Genomic DNA, 17,751 nt, shown 5'->3' on the forward strand with positions numbered 1-17,751 from the left:
TGTATTGTCAGACGCTGCCGCAATACTGGTGCAGTTACTGCAGCAGAGAGTGTGTGTGTGTGTGTGTGTGTGTGTGTGTGTGTGGTGGAAACACTCCACATTGCCTCTAAGTGACATTTAATTTAATTAGATGTAATCATCGGATGGTGCATTCTTGTGTGTTGCAGCCACGACCTGGATATGTGGATTTGTGCAGAGAAATCTGGAGCATTAGAGAAACTGTGACCTCGTTTGTTCAGGACATGTGCTGTTTGCTCCCCATATAATACGTGTCCCGAACTCAGGGAGATGTGTTTAGTGTATTTGCGCATGATTATTATCATGACAAACACCGCTCATGCAATGTCAAGGAAGCCAATCAAAATGTTCAGTTATCTCAGTGTGCCCAAGTCTAACGCCTCAGCTTTTATCATCTAGGTCCTTTCTAACTTGTATAATTACTGTTGAAATGGTTTTACCATGTCCCACTATTGCTGTATTTTCTGTCTCTTTATCTTAGACGTGGTGACTTTGAAACGTAGCCAGCGATGAGGCTTAAGTGGATTCCATGGTATGTTTTGATAAATGGGCAGTGCAAGAGTCCTCACAGTGGACCCTGAGGAGGCTCTGATTTCATGTCATAATGAGAGCTGTCAGAAACAGAAACCAAACTCTTTGTCAACACATGAATTTTCACCTCTGTTCCATAGTAAGTAACACCAATGAGCGCTAAAGGTACAATTTGTCTAATGGTAAATACATTGGATGATTGGTCTAATTATAAGTAGGTGTCGCCTGCATTTCACAAGAAAACGTGTTACGGTAATAATCAGTGACATTTTCAGGAAAATGCTAAAAAAAAATCACTAATCTGCTGCTGTTTATAGTCAGTTGGTATAGCACAACAGATTTGAGTGTTTATACCATATATTTCTTATATTTGCAGATTTATCTGCATGCTATTGGGACAAATGGTCTGGTGCACAAGAAATAAGAATACTACAGAAATACTACAATATACGCTCATTACATGCATCGTGTCTTTTCAAAATAAACTTCCATCTTCCCATGAAGCTGAGGTTGAGGCAACAAAACCACTTAGTAAGATTTAGGAAAAGAGCGTTGTTGACGTTAACTTCACTAACTAACGACTCACGTGACAATTTGTCGATTTTAAATTTTTGTTTTGCGCGGGACACGACTGCCGATTCCTTGGACAAAAGTGTTTTGTTCGTTCGACAAAGCTCTGCATTGGTCTCCACCAACTCCTGAGAAAAGTATATATTTATATTTACCAAGATGTCTTATGTTCCCAAGCTGGCCATTAGGTCTGGCTGCCGTTTGGCACTGGGCAGGTAGTATGCAGTAGTTTTTTTTTTTTAAATGTAGTGAAAGAACTTGCTTCATACAAACAGTGAGACTGAACACAGTAAATGTGCTGTAAAACAAAGAACAAAAAAAAATGTAATTAGCGAAGCTTTAAGGGCAAACACCAGGGAGCAGTTTACTCCTGGATGCTTTCTTGGCTTATTTACAGGGATCTGTTGCATGGCAGTGAATCTACACAGCAGGCCTCCCTGCCTGTGCACTCCACAGGGCATTCACATGAAGCAGACTCAATATCTGAGGTTCACTTGGCGCCACATGCAAATGACGACTTATATCGAAATGGTGCCGGGGCCAGAGCCTGCGAGGCATGGTCACTGTGGTAATTAATTTTGGCATTGGTGAGTTATATGTTTACCAAGGTTGGGTTGTGCCATCCCTCAGGGCTCACATGTGTGGTCAGATACTCCAAGACTACGACACAGTCTGCCGCCCAGGGCTACAGGAGCAACACATCACAAGAGGTAGAAAGACGATGGACGGGCTCATTCAGTACAAGTGCTTTGGTTACACTTCTGCAAAGAGCTGAACAGAATAGCAGAAGAGGAACGCATTTCCTTGGGTGACCTCAGTAACAGTAGAAAACGTTGAGGTTGACTTGGTGGTTTGCATAATAATATTACAGAGAATTTCTGAAGAGTTGGACTTCATTTCCCTCTAAAGTCGTGAATTCATCATCATGAAGTACGGGATGAACTCCTGGATGTGCGCTCAAGGGCACGAGCTAGAGGAAAGTGTAATCTGCCAGCACCGACACTGAGCGCTGACCCACGACCAAGGGCTGATGGGATACAATTTCAATCGACAGGCTCAGTCATTGGTAGGTACGGACCTGGAGCGGTTCAGGTCATATTTCTCTGGCCTTCATTAATTGGTATTTTGACTACAGTCCTCTCTCGTGTGGTAGACCACCAGTCCACCCACATGAAGTCCTTGAAGTGTGACATTGCAATTACACTCACAGTGACACATGGGAGAAAATCCCAGTCTGCTAATAGAGATCTGGCCGGCCTCTTCCCCTTTCTGCACTGAAAGGAAAAAGGAATTTTCAATAACATGGCCATTTATAGCTGCTACCACATGGCAGAGTGAAGCAGAGAGCAGAAGGAGAACCCTTTTTCACTATTGATGGTTGTGTAAATGCTAATGGTTTGGCAGTCAATACAGCATTACAGTGCCCCTGGTAAATAGAATTATGATCCGGACACACTGTATAAATGATCACATGATTGATGTGTTAAAGTACTAAAGCAGCACATTATAGCTTGGCCGTATATATTCAGCACAAAGAAAAGGTCAGTGAAAATGGACAGAAAAATAACCAGACTGGGTCAATAATCCTGGTGTAACATCGTATTCGTCAATGGTGATGTCGAGCCTGTTTTTTTTATACCAATGGCATTATTTATTAATTGGCAAAGTGTCTCATTTGAATCGGATAGAAGCGTCTGTAATGAAAATACACTTCTTCTGCCATTAGCAAAATGAATGCAGAGCTGTTTGTTTAATGCAAATACAGTTGACATTATTCAAACATGATGCCTACATACAGACAAAGGGAAATACAGTGCAGGTATATGCATGGATATTCGTACATTTTGCGCCACATAAACTTTCTCATACAAATAGAAAAAACATCTTGTATGAGGTATTCTATTAAATTGTTTGAATATGCATTTTTGTATCTGTAGTGCATGTAACTTACCTGAAGTGTCCAGTGTGTGTGTGTATGTGTGAGTCTGTGTGTGTGTCTCCATAAAAAAATCAGAATTTGTCTTGGAGGCACAATTTTACTTGCATGACTAATAATATTTCTCTTATTCAAACTCAGAATAATTAATTACGTTCTAATTAAGGGAGGTACTACAGCTCACATACATGAAGGACGTCTGTCATACAGTACCTGTGCTGTCCAGATAGTAAATGAATTGTTATTCTCATCATAATTTGTATCCAACTGCAAGAAACGCTGTGCAGCGAGAGAGCCGGCCTGCCACTTTGACGAGCAGCAGTGTGCCAATGCTTCCAGTGGGTTGATTTGAATTGATTTACTGGCCATGTTATTTCACAAGTGTTCAGGAGTCAAGTGGCCACCTAACAAGCCCTCCAAATTAAATGACAAAATGGCACTTTATAATAAGACACACCAACATGATTTCTACAGCCATTTTTTTGACATTGTTTTTAAAAATCCATCTATTATACTGAGCCTTTCACAGACTCTCCCACCACTTCCTGGCGTTACAGCTAAAAGACAGTTTGGAATACAGTCAAAGGAAAAGGCACAAGTCTGCACATGTCAGCCAAGACTCCCCCCATTAAGAGCTAGACCTGACCCTGCACTGCAAAGTGACAAGGACAGAAAGTTAGCAAAACATCAATAACCGGAAAAAAAAACACCTCAATGACACAAGCACTGAAGCCCAGGAGTGAGTGGAATAAAGTGCCAGCAACTGGCACTACCTTCATGCTTAGCAAGCAAACAATTAATAATTAAGCTTTTTTTATTTTGCTCATACTCACAAAGGAAAAAGAAATGACAAAAATGTTTTATTGACCTTTTTATAGCTTTCTTTCAGGAATTTCGTTACTTATGAGTTGAAGGTCTCTGATGGATTTCCTCACACTTCCTGTGCAGGGGGAAGCGACCATTTTTTTAAGTGCTCTTGGGCAAAATGCCTAACACACCATTGCTTTAGTTGAGCTGCTCAACAAGACCTCCTTGGATAAATGGTAAATGGACAGCATTAAAAGTATGTAGGCACGTTACGATTTGCCTCTCATTCACTTCCAGACGATATGAGCCACTACAAACACCTTACAAGGTCTGGCAGTTTCAAACAGGCAGGGATGTGTTAAGAGCTGCTCTTTTTAATCCAAGCTAAGGCATTAATGTGCTTTGCTTTCGTGATATTAATTAACGATGACACTGTGTTTCACAGTCTAAGTATAAGCATCTCTCTAAAAACATCTTTTCATTAGCTTTTGTTAATTGAAACAACCCCGCTGCTTCAATTCACTCCAATTTTCCACCATTTTATAGGGATTCAAAAAAAGCTTTATTCAAACCTTGATGTTTGAATAATTGATAAAGGTATGAGAAAGAGTAGAGCTCTCTGGAGAGTGCTTTGGAGAGGTAAATCAGCAGTGTCAAACACTATTTGACACCCCTTGATTTACCACCATTTACATCCATCCAAACAACAATGACGAAGGGAGCAATACAAGATGATGTAGTTAAAACAGTGCCAGTTAAACATGGAAATGTGGCACTTATTTGTTTATTTAATGTCTTAATTTGATGTTTTTGTCTTCTGCCATTTTTTGCCTGTTATGGATTACGGGAAGTCCTATTCTTCATGTTGTGATTCTAAAAACAAGTAGATGGACCCATTCTTCCTGATCAAGGATTTAAGGTTGAATGTCTCACTCACAGATGAGTGAGACATGTATTAAAAGACATGCAGCAAGCACCGTCTGTCTCTGCTTTTATTCTATTTCAATCATTTGTGAGGAGGTTGCTTTATTATTTGAGTGAAAAGACTTAAATCCACATGGGTTTCTTATACTATTCTGTATATTTTCTTTATTGTCACAACAAATACAACACACAAGTGGACCTAAGGGACCCCACTAGATCACACAGTGACAATCTCTCAATACACTCTCATCCCACACAATTTTCCCTCCCTTTTTCCTCAGAGGAGTCATTCCCTCCTGCATTTCATAAGCTTTTTTTTCCCTTGAGGAGGGGTATAAGGGGGACCCCATTTCTCTCCACCTCCTTATCCCTAAATCCAAGCTGGTTTCCATGAGAAACAGGGAGGAATGTGTTTCATTAACATTCTTTGTGGATGCATATGCACTTCTTGTTCATCAAATCTAAAGCAGCCCACCGCCTCCCTAATCGAAAGCAGCCCATGATGCCTTTTAAGTGGGGCTCAAGTGTCTTCTAAAGAAGCAGCATGTCCATATGAATGCCACAAATGACCACATGTTTGAGGGTGTGATCCCCTCGCTAGAAAGAAAAGATACAAATCATTTTGGCAAGATTATGGGACAGAAACGGTGTGAACGTGTGCCGCGATATCAGCTCTATGGAACTGTTTGTGTCTCCAAATTTAATAATTTTTGTAATTTTTGTCATGTTTTATTTCAAAAAAAATGTTGTGTGTAATTTTCCCCCGGTGCCATGTTCTAACGCCAGAGCAGAGCCATGGGGCCCTTTCCTCGTTCAGAACGGTCAAGGAGCGCCAAAGGTTGTGAGGACCTCTACACTGAAGTGACCACTGGTTTCGGAGCACTCACACACACTCACACACACACACACACACACTCACACACACACACACACACACAAACTGATGTAGGAAAAGTGGTCTCATACGGCTGTCTGTCACCACACACTTGTTTTGAGTAGTGACATGCAGCTCAGCAAACGTTGATGCTTCAATGACAGGAGGATGAAGCCATTATAGCGGTAGAGTTTTACCCCAAATCCAATTGGCTCATGGGATTTCCCTGCAGTGTGGTGGATGCAGTGATGTCTTGTAACTAGGATGTTTTCTTGTTTTTTATCTGTGATGTGTGGTATATGTAGATAGTTTTTGGTGTTATGTGTCAATGTTTTGAGATATCTGTCTCTGAAACTTTTCCCAACGTCTCAATGCAATGGAATTTTATTCTAAGCATTACCAAAACTGTTGATGATAACGTTGACTTGTGGCTTACTCTCTCTCAAAGCTAGCATAAAGAGTGGACAGCAAGCCTATATATAAATGAAAAATATATATAAAAGCTAAATGGCTGCAGGCTGTAGTTTGAGATATGAGAGAGGTGTCAAACCTCTCATCTAACTTTTACAAGTATTTCCTAAAATGTCAAACTAAATAAATGGATATCCAATAATAATAATAAATACATCCATCCTCATGGCCAGATACCACCAGAGGTAAGTAGACCATTTAAGCCCTGTCACCTTTTTGACAGCCACATCACATCCTTCACCTCTTTATGTTGAGGCTCATGACTCAAACATACTATTCGAGGAGATGCTGTGACTCAACTGGCCACTGACACAGTGACTGGAAGGCAGTTGGCAGCAGGAAACACAAAGCAGATCAAAACAAGGCTTCAGTAGATCTGTGTGGTCTCATTGTGGTGCGGTGGACGTGGAGAGGCAGCAGGGAGCGAGGGGGAGGCCGCCGTGTTTCACCTCCTCGAAAATCAGACAGAAAGTCATTGATTTTCCCATGACATACCCAACCCCCCAAAACACACCCCATCGGAGTCAGACGGCTGGCGTGGTGAACATGCACACCATCTCACATACGAACACGCTCCTCAAACCCGGAGCCCTACCCCCCACCTCGACCCCGGCGACCACCCCCCTCTTCCCCTGTCTCTCTCTCTCTCTCTCTCTCTCTCTCTCTCTCTCTCGCTCCCCCTGTCTCATTTATGCCTTTGCGGAGCAGCTGCTGCCCAGAGAACTGAGGGAGCAGCATTCACATCTGAGCACATTAGTCACCAGATGTCACCTTTTGCTGCCAGCCCATCGAACATCCAGGCAGACAATGCCCTGTGCATTCTGAACATCTGACTTACGACGCCTCCTACAAAGGGGGCTGGGTGGCACTCTGGACTCCACCACGCCAAGGCTGGTGGAGCTCAAAGCCACGTCGACAGTGACACCTACAGCTTGTCCACACACAATTGAAGTGGAAAGCTATACTTGTGAGGCGTTAATATCAAAGACTGCCATGACACACACAAGCTGATGAGGGATGGGATCTCTCTGCAGAATGGATGACAGCCAGTATATTTTGGACCACAATACTGCTATTTTTTTTTAAATCTTCACAAGCATTTTAGACAGAAATATGCTGAGAATTTGGAATGTTTACGAGTTTTTTCTGTATCCTAAATACGTCTCAGCTGCTCAGAGATCCGAGAGTGGAGAGATGCTTTCTGACAACCCTGATGTTGCCTCCGACACCTGCAACAGATCTGCTGCTGTCACCTTGAGGGTATCAAATCTGTGTTCAGACTGAGAGACGGCAGCTCGGCGTGCACTGCACTACAGACATAAGGAGAACAGACATAAGGACATAAGGAGAAGGCCAAGCAGAAGGTTTCACTCAAAGGAGGAAGCAGTATAGGAGCAGAATAGCAAAAAAAAAAAAGAAAAAAAAGCCCAGAGGCATAAAATGTATGAATTGCACAAATCCAAAACTGGCACATGTACTTATTTAAGCCTCAGGTAGATGTGAAAGTTATTTTGCATCTCTTTCAATCAGGGTCACTTACACTCTTAAATATTTCATGGTAATCTCACTTCTCTCTTACTCCGTGGCTCCATTTATTTATTTATTTTTCACTTTCAGACTTGTACTCTTCAGATGCTGACTCAACTGACATCACTTGAGGTAATTTATTAGATTTCATGCAGCTCCCTCTCGTGCAACAAGAGGCTTTAAACAACTTTAAACAACATGTGCGTAGTATTTCCCAAAATGATCGCCAAATCTATGAAAATAAGTAAAGGAAAAATTGTACACTAGACATTGATTTGTTTTAAGGTTTCATAAGCCCAAAAGGTTGGGAACCACATATGACACAAAAGACACATATCACATGTCTGCTTATGACTTCACACTGCAGTCTTATATCCACAGATCGTTGCCCTGGATCAGACGAAACAACAATTTAAATGCTCTTTTACGTCCATTGTTTATCCTTGTTAGGCCTTATCAGCAGAGTGATGCTTCCTCCTCCATCCTCCCCGCCTCTCTCTGCTTCCTTCTCTCCATATATTAAACGATGGGTGGCACTTTCCCCTCACAGCGCTATCTGCTACGTCGAGTCACCTCCAGACAAATTAACATATTTATCATCAGCTTCACAGACTTCAAAGTCAGTGCTTGCTTCTCAGAGAGATGGGGAAGCGCCACCAGGAAGTCGGCGCAGATTGCAAAGCACTAGGTGTTCCCCAGGGATCAAATATCCATTTAGGTAAGAGGAGGGGGGGGGAAGGCTATAAGCAGAATTCAATTCATTTATTTGCAGTGGTGATGATGTCTTTAGCAGTGACTTTAAATATTTGCTCAGTGCTAACCACAGCTTTCACCACAGCTAATCCTGGAGGGAGCAGTAAAGATTTTATTTAGGTTTTACAGAACGTGTACAGAAGGATGCTGTCAAGAAAATGATTTACACACCACGGCACGCAGCATAACATTGATTGACAAAATAAACAGAATTTAAGTCCATTTACATGAAATATCAAATCATAATGCAAATTAACGTGCTAAGTGTGCACTTTACCTTTGCAACTATTTTTCGACAAATCCTCTAATCTGCACGTCCGTGCTGCCAGAAAACTGGATAAACAGTACAGTAAATCTTCAGTAAACAGCATCAGTGCTACCTGTTCCTGAAAGCAGCTTGGGTCAGGCTGCATTTGTCCTCATTGAGTGCACACCTGATGGACAGCTTGTCCCAGTGTGTGGCCGGTAAAACAGCCACTCGGGTTAAAGAGAGGTCAGTGAGCAATGGGTTTCTCATTGCATTGCTGTGCTGCATTGCTGTACATGACAAGCTTGAATTAAAGGACCTATGTCCACACTGACTAGGTGAAGAAATGATAACATTTAGGTTCAATACACAATACAGGATTCACACTGTTCATATTCTCATGATATTTTGAACAAAGTTGGACAAAATGTATTATTTATCCTTCCTTTGACCCTAAAACATGTACAAATTTGTGTTTTCTTTTACGAGCATCAAAGTTTATTTTGTATGGTAACAGGTATTAATTGGCTCCAGCTCTAATCAGCAGTGATGGAAACAAGACACTCGGTGGACACTCTATTTTTGTACTTCTTTTCTGGCGCTCCTCCGTTGGTAACTTCTGTGTTTCTTTGTCAATTCAGCCATGAATTCCATCCATTTCCATCCAAGCAGCACTCAAACATAACTCCAAAGCATTGAGTTTTAAAGAGAGACAAATTAAGTAACAGGAATAAGATAACAAGTGACCGTAAAGTTATCGCTACATTTTCACTTGCCTCCATGCTGCTTTCCACAGTTTACGAACCCCGTTTTCCGGCATGTTCGTGACATAGAACATGACACAAAAAAAGCATACTGGTGTACTGGCAATGGGAAAGGAGTCCATGACCTATTTTGAGCCGATTTTCCCACAATTCAAAAAAACCTGGCATATACAGGCTCATTTTGGTGCAAAAGGGTATGAGTGAGTGAGTGAGTAAGTGATGAAGTTGCTGAGCAATAAAGTCACACCAATGGTCGGTCAAGTGTTGGAGTTTCCTCACAGGTTTGAGACCATTTGGCTTTTATTCACCTTGAATGCATTTGCTACTTATATTTCATAACGACAGGATTTCGCGGTGCTCCTTTTCCTGTGTGACCGGACCTTTGCATGGTGCCTCACCTACGCAGTATAATGATGTAGTCGACATCGACAGGATGCCACTTCTGTCTATTTGTCACGCGGCACTACACAAAGGCTTACTCTTGTTCTGATCCCTTATAATGTATACTGATACTTCCTGTGACCCACCACTGTGTTAAATGCCTCTTCTCTTCTCTCACACATTGTCTCTTGATTCTTAAACATACATGCTCTGTTAATAATGTGATTTGAATCATTAATACGCTACATTGTAGGCACCCATTATAATTGGAAAATTAGTTACAGCACAGTGTCTAACTGCTTCCTACAACACTAATGCCATCCCTCTCTCTGTGTCATCTAAACCCTATGCTAATGAGGCCTGGGCACACAACATGCAGGAGGTTGAATATCAATTTAATCAGGCCCTCCCTGCAGGGGCTTTCAGAGAGAAATGACAGCCAAAGTGCATTAGTAATTCTACTGCTGTCACTTCTCATAGCTGCTTACCTTGCAAACAAACTGCTCTAATGGCACCTGCCTGCTGGGCAATTTAGACACTGTAGAGGCAACAGAACATGAAATGGACTGGAGACCACTGACCTAAATAAGAAAGGGCCACTTCTAAACAAGGAGTGGCTGTCTTCTCGTTGGAGCGGAAAATATATGTGCTATGCGTATGGAGTGTTAAGATACTTTACTGTAACTGGCTCCACCTCCAAGAGCTTTTTGATTCGAAATGTGAGAAACAAGGCAACAGTTACATCAATCCAAAACCTTGGAGAGAAAAAAGGAATCTCTTGATCTGAAATTTCTGCTAATTTGTTTGCCATCAAACGTTTGTTACCCTTACATCCTACGTACCTGATTCATATCTACAGATAACAGGCACAAATAAATACTTTAATAAGCAAACGAATAGATAAAAGGAAGAGTTCATTACCCCCACTCATACAATTGAATTGCATTGACATAATCCCCTCTTATTCCTCAAGGGGATGGGGGAGGGAGAGAGCATGATGGGATTGGTGTATAGTGTGTGTGCGCATATGCGTGTGTGTGCATATGTGTGTGTGTGTGTGTTTGTGTGTTGGGGGTGGTATGGCTAATTTCAGTGTCAGCCTCTGTACATCAGCAAGGGGGGGAATATGTCGTTTCTCACTGCACCCAGTGTAGCAGTCCATGTTTTCATTTGTTCTATGTCATCATAACACACTGAAGCTAGTGTGTCAGCGACGAGGCCTGATTTGAACATGATGACTGGGTAGCTAGCGCCACCTGTTGTTAATACTCACATACTGACTCACTGATATTTTGCATTGTTTTTGATTTTGAAATGAAACTTATCATGCTGCTTTTTATTTGTCGCACAGGACTGCAAGTCCTCTCCTCCAGCCGACTGCATGCTCAATATACTGCGGGCCAGATGCCTCTTAGCAGCCAGGCCCCTTCGCATCAATATGTCAGGTCAATAGTGTTGGGCGGTATTGAATGTGTCAGAGAAAAGACTTCACTCGAGGAGGTGGGTTGGTGGTGGGGCAGGGGGACGGCATCCAGGTCTCCTCCAGTCGAGCAGATCTATTCCAAGACTGCAGAGAAAAACAAAAAATGTAAGGCCGTGACCAGCTGAGCAGGAGAGAGTAAGAATTTGTCAAGAGTATAGATGAGCCAATGGTAGCATCAGATCTATAGAGTCAACCTACTGTGGAGGGACGTACACTGTGTACAGCTCTACTTAAACCTAACACTCCAACACAGCGTTACTTACAGCAGACCTTTACACACACGCTCATGTTCACAAGATTTATTTATTTATTTTTGTCTGGTCTTTAACATGGTCAAGAGTTCTCTCACAGGCATTACATACACCCATAATGAGGAGCAGCCTGGCGTGATTAGTATTGTCTTGGGCACATATTAAATGCTGATAGGATGACACAGAGCAAGACTAAACATTTCCCATCCAGTCATGGCGACTGCTCATTTAACCGTGGCAGATACTGAGGCAAAGGGGGCGTTTGTTTGAGCACCGCGGCTGGTTTCATTTCGCCCTTAAGTATGCATGAATATTTAAGTGGCCGCATGCAAACGATGAGACTACCTGATGGTCTGTTTAACCAAGGCCGGCTGCTTTTTCAGTAGACTCCCTCTCGTCTTTAACTACTACGGCGCCCCAGTGAGAGTCCCCTTGAAAACAATTGATTCATAGTCATCAATCTCATAGCCGAGGGCTTGGTAATCACAGCCAGAGAATCAAATCTACCACACTCCTGTTCCACTAGGGAGAGAAGTCTGTAATGAAATAACCCTCCTCTCTGCTTTAATTGTCTTTTTGGCCAATGGCATACATATTCAGGTTTTTGGGTTGTTGTTTTTTCTTGTGGAGTTAGGAAAATTATTGGATTAAGGCGTGTATTATAAAACCTCTGATGAATCAAGACAAAGATATGCAGTCCTGATATTGTCATGCAAAGATATCTGCCTCTGAAGGGCTTTTATAAACTCAACTGCAATGTGTCTTTCCATAAACAACATCTTGGTTACACTGGATAACCCACACATCTCACCGTCAACCTTTATCATAAGGACTATTTCTTTAGCAGAAACTAGTTTCAATTAAGGTTTTTAACGTCTAAAAAAAACATATTTTTTGGAATTTAGGGGAACTTACCCTTCACATAAAAAAACAGGATTAAAAGAGAGACGCAAATTAATATACACGGATACACACGACGCACGCACGCTCTCACACAGCTCTGATCTCTCGGATTGTGCTGTATGCAAATGTTTTGCCATCAACTCAGCCTGGCGGAGAATGACAGGAACATTTGATGCAGCGCAGCTTTTTAGTGGAGTCCCTGCAGAAAGCTATTTTCACAGGATGTTATGTATGCATTTTTCAGACAGATTGCTGCAGGAGACAGGAGCTCAGGAGGGAAGCAAACATGACTGGAATGAAACACAAGCCGTAGTCTGCTGAATGAAGCCAACCGCAATGTTGGCCTTAAAGAAAGCTGAATTTGTCATTTCTTTGCAGAGCCAAAATAACATTAAATCTTTGACATCTTTTCGAAAAGCTACATTAAGGATTAGCATGTAATGACAGCAACATTTTAACATTTTATTCCCATAAGCATGACTAATTTGGCTGTTTCATGATGCGACTGCTTATTCACACAAATGAACATGCAATACTTGTTCATTCATTGCGTACATTATTCAACCAATTATAGAATAAACTGTGAATCCCCATGGATTTGCTGTAGTTTATTTACATAATATATAAATGCAACATGGGATTATTCAGTAAAACACCTTTACAAAGCTTCCAGTTGTGAAGCTCACACATTAGAATCTAAATTGAATATGAGAAATACACAATAAATACATAAACAAACAAATTAAACAAATATATTTATTTATTTAAAGAAGTGACTTCCCTGTTTCAAAATTACATGGCAATCTTTTAAACGTTTACATGTATACAGAGTAGATTGGCAAATAAACAGGAACAGACCAAGAGGTTTGAATATGCATATAACTGCTATATGGAGGTGGGGCACACAAGAAACAAAGCAATGCAACTGTAATCTGATCACAGAAAGACCTATCTTTTCTCCAACAGATTATAACGAACTGAATTTTAAGTAACAGGATCATTTTTAAAGCCCTATGTGTGGGATTTGTAGATTTATGACATTGACTAGAGACTATAGAGACATTGTGCCAGGAAGCATTGCATGCTAATAGCCGCGTCATGGATTCGACTGGGAGATTGTGAATGAAGAGCTGACAACCACACACAGAAAATAGAACAAATCACATGGCAAATATACAAGTCGGGGCTTTAACTCCACAATAAGGATGTAGCTTTGGTTTTCACCAGATCTCAGTTGCTAAACCATATTTAACTTCAAATTTATAGCACACATGTCCATTATCCTGCATGGTTAATGGACCGTTTGCCAAACGCCGCCACTGATCAGTGACCAATCAGTAAAGCATAAATCGAACCACTTCATCATGACTTCAAAAGCCTTCAGCATAACTAAGCACCGGACATATTACCATAACAGTTGCACTCTGCCATAGCACATAGATCACATAGGCTACATTGAAATACTTGCACATCTATCCTCTTACATTATGCTGCCATTTATCTGTGGTGCATTGAAAGAGCACAACCAGTGAGTGCTTCAAGAAACGGGACTGTTTTCTTGGCTTTCTGCTGTCTTTTCCCTGAAGAGGCCTCAACCCAACCCTGCCATCTGCTGGCTCCATCCAGGTGAACAAAAACTCATACCGACAGATGACCCAAAGCACCCCCCGCGTTCCCACTGTGAGCAAAAGATGTCAGACATCCTCATCCTCCAGCAGCTTTGCTCTTTTTTTCAGGGGTTGGATTTTAAAAACATGACACTTGTATGAGCAGTAACTAGTGCTCTCTAAAATAATCTTGGCATAAAAAAAGGTTCGTTTTTGGAGGAAAGAGAAAGCAGGAGGGAAAAACAGAGTGTGTGTGAGGAGAGAGAGAGAGAAGTGTGGGGAGTGTCGTTGGAGGGGGTTTCAATGCTTCTAAGAGATGCCTAATTTTCCAGCACCATCTGTTCCTGGTTCTGCGAGCTGGAAGCCTCGCTTGTGTCAAACACCTCCCACACGCTCCAAGCAGCCAGACTCCAACAGCAAGGACTTCATCACCTGTTTCAAACAACTGCACAAAGTGACCCGCTGCATCCGTTAACTACTAATCACACTGTGCTTGATGATGTCGTTAACCCGGTGGTTGAGAGGTTCCTTCCCTCAGGCTCCTTACAAAAGTCCCAACCAAGCAGTGAGCCACTGCTAATCTGTACTTCGGAGGACGACAATGAAAAGGTTGACGGAGGAAGAGACAAGGTGGACCAGACCGGACCTGGAGGCTGGAGTCGACCCTGCTGCCCCCCACAGGAGGAGAGGGAGATAGAAGGATGACAGAGGCGCATGAACAAGGCCATGCTCCTCCATTTCAATCAGCTGCTGCCGTCTCACATGGCAGCAGAGCATCCGGAGGGGAGGCGCCGTCATGAATCCTAATTGCTCCCTTTTCACCATATTGCAGGGTGTTTCTATGCAAATCTGTCCAGAGAGGTATCTAGTTTATGCAAGGCCAACTGTATGAACTGAAATGTGAGCAGGAATTTCACTCAGACAAAAGCCTTGGTGGGGAGATGCTGGTGTTATAATTCATTTGGATAAATTATTCATCTTGCACATGGCTCTCCTGAGTGTAGGACGGAGCACGGTTTCACACACGTTGCTAATGTTTTGACATGTATGTATTCCACTGCATCGACGGGCACTGGCCTCAAGTTAAGATGTATGGCTTTAATAAGAGTGACGAAGATGCAGAATAATGAGATGTCTGGGAGGAGAGCGCGGGGGTGTCCGCGGAGAGACAGAAAGAAACAATAACATTATTCTTCAGCATGTGGACTTATGTGGCTGTTACAGCAAATCCTGCCACATTTTTATACCTTTCTGAATACCCAGTACACGTGTAAGTATTTGTAAAACTATATCTGTGTCAATCTTACATTTTTTCATTGTCAAAATGTGTGTGCCGACATGATGAAACTCTTTTGTGTTTGATATTAACCACTATGTTTATTTCTACAGCAGCATTACATGCAGTCAGGGATTAATAAAAGTCCTGATCATTGTAAAACTGCCATGGACTTGTCTATGTGCCAGATTAATATTTCACTTACTTCAGTAACACAGTGTAACAATTGATGGCCTGGCTCACATGTGACTCAGGATATTTGTCAGATCATAAGTCAGTTACACTGTAGACAAACACAGAAAGTTTGTTCACGGTTGAGTTGGACTTGCTCTGTAGTGCTAACACAGTTTTGTGTTGGAGTCATCTTCTCCAGTATGTTGACCTTAAAGCTGAAGTTATTCTCGTCGTCACAGAAAGGAGGGAAGGTTGTACCCTCTCTCCACTTTAGTTTAGGCTTTGTCTTGAGCCTCTTGCCTCGGGTGGCACTTGTGGTCATCTGCTACATTGTTACGATCTTTTAAGTACAAAATCCCCTCTTTGGTTGTTTTATAGAGAATTTTGCACCGAAAAGACGATATAGCTTTGGAAGATGTATTTGCCTAAGTCAAGTGAAGTCTCATATTAGCTTAAGAATGCATTCTTGCTCAGAACGAAGACTGTGAGGACTAATTTAATCCCCTGTCCCCTCAACTAAAACTGTGTTAGCACGGGATCTGTTCATGATCCCGTGTCCTTTAAAAAAAGGACATAGTTTAAGTAATTTACTAAAGGTGCTATATACAAGATTGGGAGCATTTCTACTGCATCTCAAAGGTTCTCAACGTGGAGATGACTGGGCCGGCGGTGCTGTCAGAGCTAACGGTGCTTACCTGAGGGGGAACCGGAGGGTGGGTGATACGCTTCTGCAACCGAAGGAGTGGGGCACACTCACATGCACTAACATGCACTAAAAGAATGCACAGCCGGCACGGCTATGTCAATAAAGCACGGACAAGCTTGGATAACAACACGTGCAGAGGGAGAGCGACTTTGTTTTTCTACTCATGACATTATTCCACTTCATCTTTACATGGCAGTAGTTGTTTGCTGCTGTAAAAATGCTCTGCATCCTGTACATTGCACCTTTCAGCTAAAATGCCAAACATGTATTGTTTCCGGCTTCGAAAATAGATGTCCATCCTCAGGCCATCTAAGGGACCACCTCTATTCAGTAGCTCTGTTTCTATTATTTTTGGTACAGTACTATGTGTATGCGAAAATAATCAAGAATATCTGTCTTCTCTTGTTGTCTGTATTGCATCCATTAAAAAAGCTCATTAAATAACAAGACAAACACGGTGTGCTGATTGATGACCAACTAGATCTTATAGATCAGACATTACTGCTGTTGTCAGACCAACGGTACACAACTCCACACTCATTGTGCTGATCAATACTAGTTGTGAGAAGAATACAATGAAGCCCATCTCCATCCCTGCCCTCAGAACATACCCATGCACTCAAATGCACTCTGACACAGGGCTCTTATTACAAACCCGTACGTCACAAATGACCATAATCTATACCGTGCTCCCAATGGCTCTCCCGGGAAGCTCCCCTCATTTCATTTTTCATCTCATCCTCTTTCACTTAATCTCCAGTTGTTCAAACCCACTATTTGCAAATATGAGGAGACACGGAGGACTGCTGTTTTGACAAGTTAAATCACTAAATGCAATGATGTGCTTCCCAGCCAGTCGGTAAGCAGCACATGTCGCCAGCCACCGCCTCGCTGTGTGCTTAACATAAACGGTGTGTGTCGATGTGCATCCTTTTACCACGTGCACAGTGCTCCTTATTCCTGCAGCCACCCGACCCTCTGCAGCATCTTTTTGAGGTGAAATTGAAATGGATTGTGTAGCTCAATATTTTATTGACATCAACTTCACAGAAGGTTGCTACAGTGACACCGGGGATAATTATTTCACCACAGATTTCTTCCTCTACGCGTTGCTCTCTCTCTCTCTCTCTCTCTCTCTCTCTCTCTCTCTCTCTCTCTCTTTCTGCCTTCCTCCAAGCCCTTCCATTCCTGTAGAGAATTAGTTCTGCATAAATTACCCAGTGGAATATTGAATCAGTCTCCAGCCACCAAAGGCGAGCCTGTGTGGCTGATTACCGAGCAGTGTGCACAACATGCATGCGGACAAACACACACAGAGCAAGAGGGAGAGGGGCCTTTAAGCGAGGAGCTGACACCATTGCAGAAAACATGGTAAGAGGAGGAGGAGGAGGAGGAGGAGGAGGAGGAAGGGGGAGGGAGGGGGATCAGCCAATCTGGATATGGAGAGCAAGAGCTGTATTAGCCATCCTAGCTGCACACTATCTGCTCATTACTTAGTCATTAGCAGGGCCATGGTTTTAAAGGAGGGAGGGATCAATCAATTGTCAT

Source organism: Anarhichas minor, unplaced genomic scaffold, assembly GCF_050575085.1.
Source record: "Anarhichas minor isolate MPS153535 unplaced genomic scaffold, ASM5057508v1 ptg000017l, whole genome shotgun sequence".
NCBI classification, from domain to species: domain Eukaryota; kingdom Metazoa; phylum Chordata; class Actinopteri; order Perciformes; family Anarhichadidae; genus Anarhichas; species Anarhichas minor.